At 62.3% G+C, this 9,309-nt stretch overlaps 1 long non-coding RNA gene across 1 annotated transcript; it reads right to left on the bottom strand.

Moving 5' to 3' along the window:
• Window positions 1-5,076: 5,076 nt before the first annotated feature.
• LOC137440938 (uncharacterized) lies at window positions 5,077-7,093 on the bottom strand. Its single transcript, XR_010987254.1, has 3 exons — window positions 6,964-7,093; window positions 5,844-5,952; window positions 5,077-5,214 (listed from the first exon to the last, which is right to left on the bottom strand). It is a non-coding gene; the product is annotated as an uncharacterized lncRNA (long non-coding RNA).
• Window positions 7,094-9,309: the final 2,216 nt, after the last annotated feature.

The raw sequence follows: 9,309 nt of genomic DNA, 5'->3' as shown, positions 1-9,309 counted from the left end.
CCTGATTACAGGGGGGGTCCCTCCTTGAACCTCCCGCCGGACACCGGCAACGCACTTCCCTGCCTACAGGGCGGTCGCTCTCGGCCCGGCACTCCCAAAAAGCCCCACGGAGAGCCACGGGCTCTGGCCTGCGCCCACTTACGGGCCGGCCCTCCTGGCTGCAGCACAACACCACCTCTTCAGGAGCCCAGGGACTGACCTCAACCCTCTAAGGGTTTGTTCCTGTTAGCTGCCCAAAGCAGCCTCCCCAGCCCTGCTTACAGGGACCTTGGGCTGCTGCTGCTGGGGACAGAAGGGGACAGAACGGCACAGAAGGCTCCATAACTCGTCACACAGGCCCCGAGTGCGGGGCTGTTAATCTGACAGGGTGCCAAGGGAACAGGCTGCCATGAAGGCAGAGACCCAGGCCCTGAACTACAGGGGGGTCACCTTGCCGCAAGACGACTTAAGCGGCTTCGCTGTGTCCATCCAATCAAAGGAGGGGCAAGCCGAGCTCCCACCCCACTCGAGGCCTCCAAGGAGACTGCCGTGGAACCGCCCAGAGCCCCTCTTTCCCTCCTGGGAAGCCTAAGCTAAGCTACAGCCTTTTCTAAGGGACCTAAAGGACAAGCAGACTCAGGCACACAGAGGCAAGAGGGGCCACACACACAGCCCTTCCCAAGAGAGGGAGCAAGCTCTGGGCAGCCACTGGTGGGGCAGGCATCCTTAACCCTGAGCAGGAGAGCAGAGGGTCAGACCTGGCCCCCCCGGGGATGCATGCAGGTAGAGGGGCCTCAGGATGCCAATCGTTGTGACATGCCCCAAGTACAGGGCGTCACGCTGGCCAGGCCACCAGCAGCCGAGAAACTGTTTAAAGGGCCCTCCCCTGCTTACAGGGGGGGCTGGGGTCCAGGCAGCTACACTTCCCCCCATACGGGCCGAGACGCCGGCTCGGACCCTCCTTACAGGGTTGCCAGTCTCCGTGCAGCCAAGGAGCTAGGTGGCAAAACGCCTACAACAGCAAAAGCAAAGACCGAGCCCTGCTTACAGGGAGGTCGCCCAGCACAAAGCCAACCAGGGCACCCTAACGGTGCTGGCAAAGATCTTGTGTTACCACAGCCAAATTGAGAGGGAGGTCTCATTGCCCAGGGCGCCTTTCTCCTGTCCTGCTCTTCAGCCGGACGCCGCTCCTCTTGCCTCGCCGCCTCTTGCCTCCGCCGTATGTTGCCTCGCCGCTCCGCAGCGGGCCTCTTCTTCCTTCTGTGCCAGCCACTGCCAAGGAAGGAGGACAGAGTTAGGCCTCAGTAGTGCCAGTTGCTCCCCGCCCGAGGGAAAGAGGGAAGCCTCCAGCCCCGCAGGCAGCTCCCCATGGGCACCCCCCGGCCAGCTACCCGCCCGCAGACACCCCCAGCTCTGCAAAGTCTTCCCGCTTTCGCTCGACTCACCCAAGCGGCGCACGGCACACTTCCGGTCGGGACCGCAGACGGGCGCCGCAGCAGACGCCCTGGGCAATGGAGCTGGGCATGCAACGCAGCGGCCAGAGCGGCTGCACGACCCTGCTTACAGGGGGCTGGAGCCGCCGCTGGCATTTCAAAGCGCCCGGGATGCCAGGGCACTGACCGGGCCCTGACTTACAGGGCGGCCCTGGTCCCAAAAGGCCCACGGAGGCTCCTTCTCTCCGCTTCAGGGGCATCTTGACCCACACCCCGCTAGCCGGGGGGGGTGCCCCACACAGGCTGCCAGCTGAGCGCAAAGGCACTCGGACCCCGACCCCTCTTACGGGCGGGTCGAAACCCAGGGAGCTGAGAGCTTGGCCTGGCCCCGCAGCTACAGGAAGACAGCAGCCAGGCAGTGGGGCATCACGGCCAAAGGCCGGGGGGCTGTGGCCCCAGCCCCGAAGACGGGGTGGGGCGGGGGGGGAACAACACGCTAAGATAAGCCCCACACACTCCCTGGCCCCATGCCTCTGAAAGGCCGGGACCAGATCTACCCGCCCTGATTACAGGGGGGGTCCCTCCTTGAACCTCCCGCCGGACACCGGCAACACACTTCCCTGCCTACAGGGCGGTCGCTCTCGGCCCGGCACTCCCAAAAAGCCCCACGGAGAGCCACGGGCTCTGGCCTGCGCCCACTTACGGGCCGGCCCTCCTGGCTGCAGCACAACACCACCTCTTCAGGAGCCCAGGGACTGACCTCAACCCTCTAAGGGTTTGTTCCTGTTAGCTGCCAAAAGCAGCCTCCCCAGCCCTGCTTACAGGGACCTTGGGCTGCTGCTGCTGGGGACAGAAGGGGACAGAAGGGGACAGAAGGCTCCATAACTCGTCACACAGGCCCCGAGTGCGGGGCTGTTAAGCTGACAGGGCGCCAAGGGAACAGGCTGCCATGAAGGCAGAGACCCAGGCCCTGAACTACAGGGGGGTCACCTTGCCGCAAGACGACTTAAGCGGCTTCGCTGTGTCCATCCAATCAAAGGAGGGGCAAGCCGAGCTCCCACCCCACTCGAGGCCTCCAAGGAGACTGCCGTGGAACCGCCCAGAGCCCCTCTTTCCCTCCTGGGAAGCCTAAGCTAAGCTACAGCCTTTTCTAAGGGACCTAAAGGACAAGCAGACTCAGGCACACAGAGGCAAGAGGGGCCACACACACAGCCCTTCCCAAGAGAGGGAGCAAGCTCTGGGCAGCCACTGGTGGGGCAGGCATCCTTAACCCTGAGCAGGAGAGCAGAGGGTCAGACCTGGCCCCCCCGGGGATGCATGCAGGTAGAGGGGCCTCAGGATGCCAATCGTTGTGACATGCCCCAAGTACAGGGCGTCACGCTGGCCAGGCCGCCAGCAGCCGAGAAACTGTTTAAAGGGCCCTCCCCTGCTTACAGGGGGGGCTGGGGTCCAGGCAGCTACACTTCCCCCCATACGGGCCGAGACGCCGGCTCGGACCCTCCTTACAGGGTTGCCAGTCTCCGTGCAGCCAAGGAGCTAGGTGGCAAAACGCCTACAACAGCAAAAGCAAAGACCGAGCCCTGCTTACAGGGAGGTCGCCCAGCACAAAGCCAACCAGGGCACCCTAACGGTGCTGGCAAAGATCTTGTGTTACCACAGCCAAATTGAGAGGGAGGTCTCATTGCCCAGGGCGCCTTTCTCCTGTCCTGCTCTTCAGCCGGACGCCGCTCCTCTTGCCTCGCCGCCTCTTGCCTCCGCCGTATGTTGCCTCGCCGCCTCTTGCCTCCGCCGTATGTTGCCTCGCCGCTCCGCAGCGGGCCTCTTCTTCCTTCTGTGCCAGCCACTGCCAAGGAAGGAGGACAGAGTTAGGCCTCAGTAGTGCCAGTTGCTCCCCGCCCGAGGGAAAGAGGGAAGCCTCCAGCCCCGCAGGCAGCTCCCCATGGGCACCCCCCGGCCAGCTACCCGCCCGCAGACACCCCCAGCTCTGCAAAGTCTTCCCGCTTTTGCTCGACTCACCCAAGCGGCGCACGGCACACTTCCGGTCGGGACCGCAGACGGGCGCCGCAGCAGACGCCCTGGGCAATGGAGCTGGGCATGCAACGCAGCGGCCAGAGCGGCTGCACGACCCTGCTTACAGGGGGCTGGAGCCGCCGCTGGCATTTCAAAGCGCCCGGGATGCCAGGGCACTGACCGGGCCCTGACTTACAGGGCGGCCCTGGTCCCAAAAGGCCCACGGAGGCTCCTTCTCTCCGCTTCAGGGGCATCTTGACCCACACCCCGCTAGCCGGGGGGGGTGCCCCACACAGGCTGCCAGCTGAGCGCAAAGGCACTCGGACCCCGACCCCTCTTACGGGCGGGTCGAAACCCAGGGAGCTGAGAGCTTGGCCTGGCCCCGCAGCTACAGGAAGACAGCAGCCAGGCAGTGGGGCATCACGGCCAAAGGCCGGGGGGCTGTGGCCCCAGCCCCGAAGACGGGGTGGGGCGGGGGGGAACAACACGCTAAGATAAGCCCCACACACTCCCTGGCCCCATGCCTCTGAAAGGCCGGGACCAGATCTACCCGCCCTGATTACAGGGGGGGTCCCTCCTTGAACCTCCCGCCGGACACCGGCAACGCACTTCCCTGCCTACAGGGCGGTCGCTCTCGGCCCGGCACTCCCAAAAAGCCCCACGGAGAGCCACGGGCTCTGGCCTGCGCCCACTTACGGGCCGGCCCTCCTGGCTGCAGCACAACACCACCTCTTCAGGAGCCCAGGGACTGACCTCAACCCTCTAAGGGTTTGTTCCTGTTAGCTGCCAAAAGCAGCCTCCCCAGCCCTGCTTACAGGGACCTGGGGCTGCTGCTGGGGACAGAAGGGGACAGAACGGCACAGAAGGCTCCATAACTCGTCACACAGGCCCCGAGTGCGGGGCTGTTAAGCTGACAGGGCGCCAAGGGAACAGGCTGCCATGAAGGCAGAGACCCAGGCCCTGAACTACAGGGGGGTCACCTTGCCGCAAGACGACTTAAGCGGCTTCGCTGTGTCCATCCAATCAAAGGAGGGGCAAGCCGAGCTCCCACCCCACTCGAGGCCTCCAAGGAGACTGCCGTGGAACCGCCCAGAGCCCCTCTTTCCCTCCTGGGAAGCCTAAGCTAAGCTACAGCCTTTTCTAAGGGACCTAAAGGACAAGCAGACTCAGGCACACAGAGGCAAGAGGGGCCACACACACAGCCCTTCCCAAGAGAGGGAGCAAGCTCTGGGCAGCCACTGGTGGGGCAGGCATCCTTAACCCTGAGCAGGAGAGCAGAGGGTCAGACCTGGCCCCCCCGGGGATGCATGCAGGTAGAGGGGCCTCAGGATGCCAATCGTTGTGACATGCCCCAAGTACAGGGCGTCACGCTGGCCAGGCCGCCAGCAGCCGAGAAACTGTTTAAAGGGCCCTCCCCTGCTTACAGGGGGGGCTGGGGTCCAGGCAGCTACACTTCCCCCCATACGGGCCGAGACGCCGGCTCGGACCCTCCTTACAGGGTTGCCAGTCTCCATGCAGCCAAGGAGCTAGGTGGCAAAACGCCTACAACAGCAAAAGCAAAGACCGAGCCCTGCTTACAGGGAGGTCGCCCAGCACAAAGCCAACCAGGGCACCCTAACGGTGCTGGCAAAGATCTTGTGTTACCACAGCCAAATTGAGAGGGAGGTCTCATTGCCCAGGGCGCCTTGCTCATGTCCAGCTGTTCAGCCCGGTGCTCCTCCTCTTCTCAGCTCCTTTCGCCCCCCCACACCTTGCCTCGCCGCTCCATAGTGGGGCTCTGTGCCAGCTGCCTCTGAGGAAGGAGGACAGAGTTAGGCCTCAGCAGTGCCAATTCCTCCCCGCCCAAGGGGAAAAGGTATCACTGCTCCTCCATCACTACAGGGTTTTTCTGTTTAAAATGTCCTTTCTCTCCTTGCATTATCTTAGCTTCTATTTTCAACATTTTCATTCTCTGCCCTACAGATTTCCTTCTCAATTCCAGGCATAATTTCCCTTCCTCCCGTCCAAAATGGCCTCTGTTTCCCTCCCAAACATCCCCTTTCCTCCTTCCACCTTTCCTCAGCTCTTCCCTCCCATGCCTTTCCTCCCCCTCACTCTCCCTCCTAAATAAGCTGTGATTTTCCCTCTCAAATCCTCGTTTTTGTCTCCCATAGGTTAACTTTCCTCTTCATTTCTGTATCTTGTCTCACAGATATTTGCCTTAAGTCTTCCCTCCAAGCTGCTTCCTGTGTCCCCTCTTCTTTGCTCAGGTTTTCTCAGGACAATTTTCACCTTCTCCCTGTGGGTTGCCTCCGGTTCCCTCCATGCCCGCTCTGCCCCCAGCACATTGCCTCAGCTTTTCCCTCCGAAAGCTTTGGCTTTTATCCTGTATAAACTGCCTCCATGTTTTCCCTCCAGGATGTCACCTCTGCTCTTGCTTACCTCAGGGCTTTCTCTGTTTGCATTTTCTGCCCCACAGATCCTCTCAGTCTCTGTGCCCAAATGTCACTGCTCTGTCCCTGAGTCTGCTCCCTGCAGAGCTTCGTTCTGCCTGAAGGAGCAAACAGCAGAGGCACACTCAGGAGGTGCTGAGCTACAGAGGGAAGTGCCTCAGGTTTTAACGAAACAGAAATTGTCCCCGAGCTGATTCCCCTGCCCCCGGCCGGTCTCACCCTGCGCCCTCACGAACCTGCCCAAGCCCCTGCGCTGCCTGCCCTGCCCTCCGGCATCCGCAGCTCTGCCCCAGGAGCGGATCCTCCCAGACCCCAACCCCAGCGCAGCTGCGGGCTGCGGCCCGGCCCGGCCCTGCCCCGGCCGCTTCCCGTTCCCGCCCCGGCAGCTCCTGAGGCGCGCGGCGCGCGCCGGCCCCTCTGGCGGGAAGGGCGCACAGGTGAGGCCGGGACCCTCCGGGCGCTCACAGTCCCCACAGCCAGGCGCCTCCCCTTGCCTCAGGCGGCGGCCGCGCGGGAACAGCGCGCGCTGGTGCCTGTGGCGCGGGCAGGGCGGGAAAGCCGCCGCGCGGGAACCCTCAGGGCGCTCACAGCCCCCAACACCCCACAGCCCCCCCCCGCCGCGGCGCCTTCTGTGGCGCTCACAGACACAGCCCCCCCCAGACCGGCCACCCTTAATGTCCTTTTATTAAAACCAATACAAACACGTGTATGTTCCGGGCTGGAGATGACAGCACCTCAGACACTGCCTACACAAACTCCTCCCTTCAGCTGCTGCAGCTCTGCCCCAGCCCAGCCCCGTTCCCTCTCACGCACCTCAGCGCTGCCTTCAGGGCTCCGCCACCCCCCGCGCTGCCCCAGCGCTGCCCCTGCGCTTCGGGAGCCGTCCTCGCACCCAGCCCGTCTACCGGCGCCTCGGCTCAGCCTTCCCCGCAGAGCCGGAACTCCCCCAGCCGCTGGAATGCCCTCCGGGCCGCCCTGGCAGCCCCCCCTCGTGTTCATTGCACTGAGGACATCTGCACCGACGGGTGGTTGAAGCTGCACGGAGAGCGCCTCAGGCTCTAAGCTCCCGCAGGTCTCCCCGGGCCAGCCCTCCCTGTCCCCGCTCGCACCTGGGCTCCTGTCCCTCGCGGATCCGCCAAAGCCCCCCTGAGGCGCCTGCCAGGTCTCCATCCGCCGGAGCGCTGCCACAGCTGCCCTCTGAGCGCAACTCCCAAGTTCAGCGGCGCCTCTGGCCGGGGCCGGTCCCGCGCGGGCCGGGCGCCTCTGGCCGCTCGAATTCTCGCGCTGAAGCCCTGGGAGGAGCCCAGGCCCCGCCCCCGGCCCCGCCCCGCGCCCCAGGACGCTCAGTCTCCTCCGCCGGCGCTGGCGCGCCCCCCAGAGAGCCTTCGGGCACCCCTGCTGCTCCCTCTATGTAGTGTATCTCCATCTGTAGTGTTCTGAGCGGCCCAGGAGAGACCTCACAGTTACAGAAGGGAATTTAAAACGTCCCTCTCGGCCGCCCCAGGCCCCCCCTGCTCGAGCCCCCCCCGCTCCCTCTCCCGCACCTGCCCGGGCCCTGCCTCAGGGCGCTCCGCGGTGCTTGCCAGAGCTCAGCGCCGGAGCTCTGCCCCAGCGCCGCCTCCGCACTCCGCGGCCGCAGGCTGGGGTTGAGCTCTGGCGGCAGAGCCGAGCGCCTCTGCCCCTTGCAGGTCTCGCACCGAGCCCGGGCCGGAGGGGCAGCGGCCGGCGCCGAGCGCTGCGGTGCGGCAGAGCGCTGGGGCGGGGAGCCCCGGGGCGCACAGACCCCGGCCCCGGCCCCGCCGCGGTGCTCACAGCGGCCCCGGCTCCGAGCCGCCCCCCCAGCGCTCTTCCCCGTCCCTCAGAGCTCTCGCAGCCGCTCGGCACACCGCAGGGCCGCCTCTGCCTCCCCCGCCCGGCTGTGCCCCCGGCCCCCTGCCGCGCCTGGGGCTGTCCTGCCTTGGAGCTGTCCTGTCCCAGCAGCACCCTGGCCCCCTGCGGCCAAAGGAGGAGGCGGGGAGGCAATAACAATATTAATGATTTATTGATCCAAACGCCGCCGCGCAGGAGACACAGAGCTCTGCATCTCCGAGCAGGGCTCCCAGGGCTGACAGCCCCGACATCACTTTGCAGTCAGCGCATTTAGCACTGGCAATCACCCATCTCTTCTGTCTGTTGCTCTCCTCACTTAAACCCTTTGATGGTCCCCTCTTCATCTGGTGTCTTCAGTGGAATTGCAGGATCTTAGATTTTGGGGTCTCCCAGCATCGGGGGGGCTCACTCTGGTGTTCATTGTCCCCCCCCCCATGTGAGGAAATGGCCTCAAGTTGTATCAGAGGATGTTTAGGTTGCCTGTTAAAGAAGCTTCTTCACTGAAAGCTTCTCAAAAGACTGGAATAGTTTCCCCAGGGAAGTGGTTGAATCCCCATCCCTGCAGATGCTTAAGAGACAAAGAGATTGGGATGAGACTTGGCAGTTTGTGAGCTGTTGGGACTGCGGAATCTGAAAGGCCTTTTCCAACCCAAACGATTCTATTATTCTATAAAACACTCACCTGCAGACAAGCTGATGAGCAACTTCCCTCTGATGAAAAGCTTCTGGAGACTGTGAGAAACTCACTGCTGAAAACTTATAACCAGTTTATTATAAAATAAAGGCAACACAGCACTGGGCGCAGAGCGAGCTTGCTAGAGCCGCACCCCCACAACACGAGGTGAGCTGATAGAGACGGCAAACAGACATATTCATATATTAAAGCGTACATATTCATGTATTCCCCAGCACGCTCCCACCCCTCTCCATCAGGACAGACCAAACCTGCACTTTTGACCTGGCCAGTCTTTAGACCTGTTGGCACCTCCCCTTTCCCTCCCAATACCCCACACAATACAGACCATCAGCCCAACGATCCAGCCCCACGCTCCCCAGTAATCCCCCTTGCGAAAGCCAAATATTATAACCAGTTTCTCACAATCCCTCCCCTTCTTTCTACTACATTTGGCTTGAGCCATAATAACCTAACTTGGCAACAATTCTACAACAAGCAAAAGGATTCCCAATTTCAGCTTCCTGGTAAAGGGAATGAGATAACAACTGATGTTCCTTGCCTGAAAGTATTTCCTCTTTTACTTTAATAGGTGCCATACACAGTGAGTGGCTATGCTATATATACCAATACCTGGGTGACACCTTTCTCCCTCCGAGTGGTTAATCCTGGGAATTAGGAGTCCAGTTTGACTTGCAACTCCACTCACATGGCCTATGGGGTTGCTGCCCACAGCCATGGTTCTAGATCTTCTTTGTGGCAATTACAGAGGTCTACCCGGCCTTGCCTCCTTCAATCCCACCAATGCTCTGCTCGGACCGTGTCTCCTTCCCTTGTCCAGGGAGGTTGTACCAATTTCGAACCCCGACCTCTTTCTAGTTTGTGATATTTTCAGGCAAGGACCATTACCACT

The sequence above is a fragment of the Melanerpes formicivorus genome, unplaced genomic scaffold, assembly GCF_026170545.1.
Source record: "Melanerpes formicivorus ecotype bairdi unplaced genomic scaffold, bMelFor1.0.p_v2 SCAF_4, whole genome shotgun sequence".
Taxonomy (NCBI): Eukaryota; Metazoa; Chordata; class Aves; order Piciformes; family Picidae; genus Melanerpes; species Melanerpes formicivorus.
Note: the sequence above shows the minus strand (reverse complement) of the source record. Positions and strands in the feature narration are given on the sequence as shown.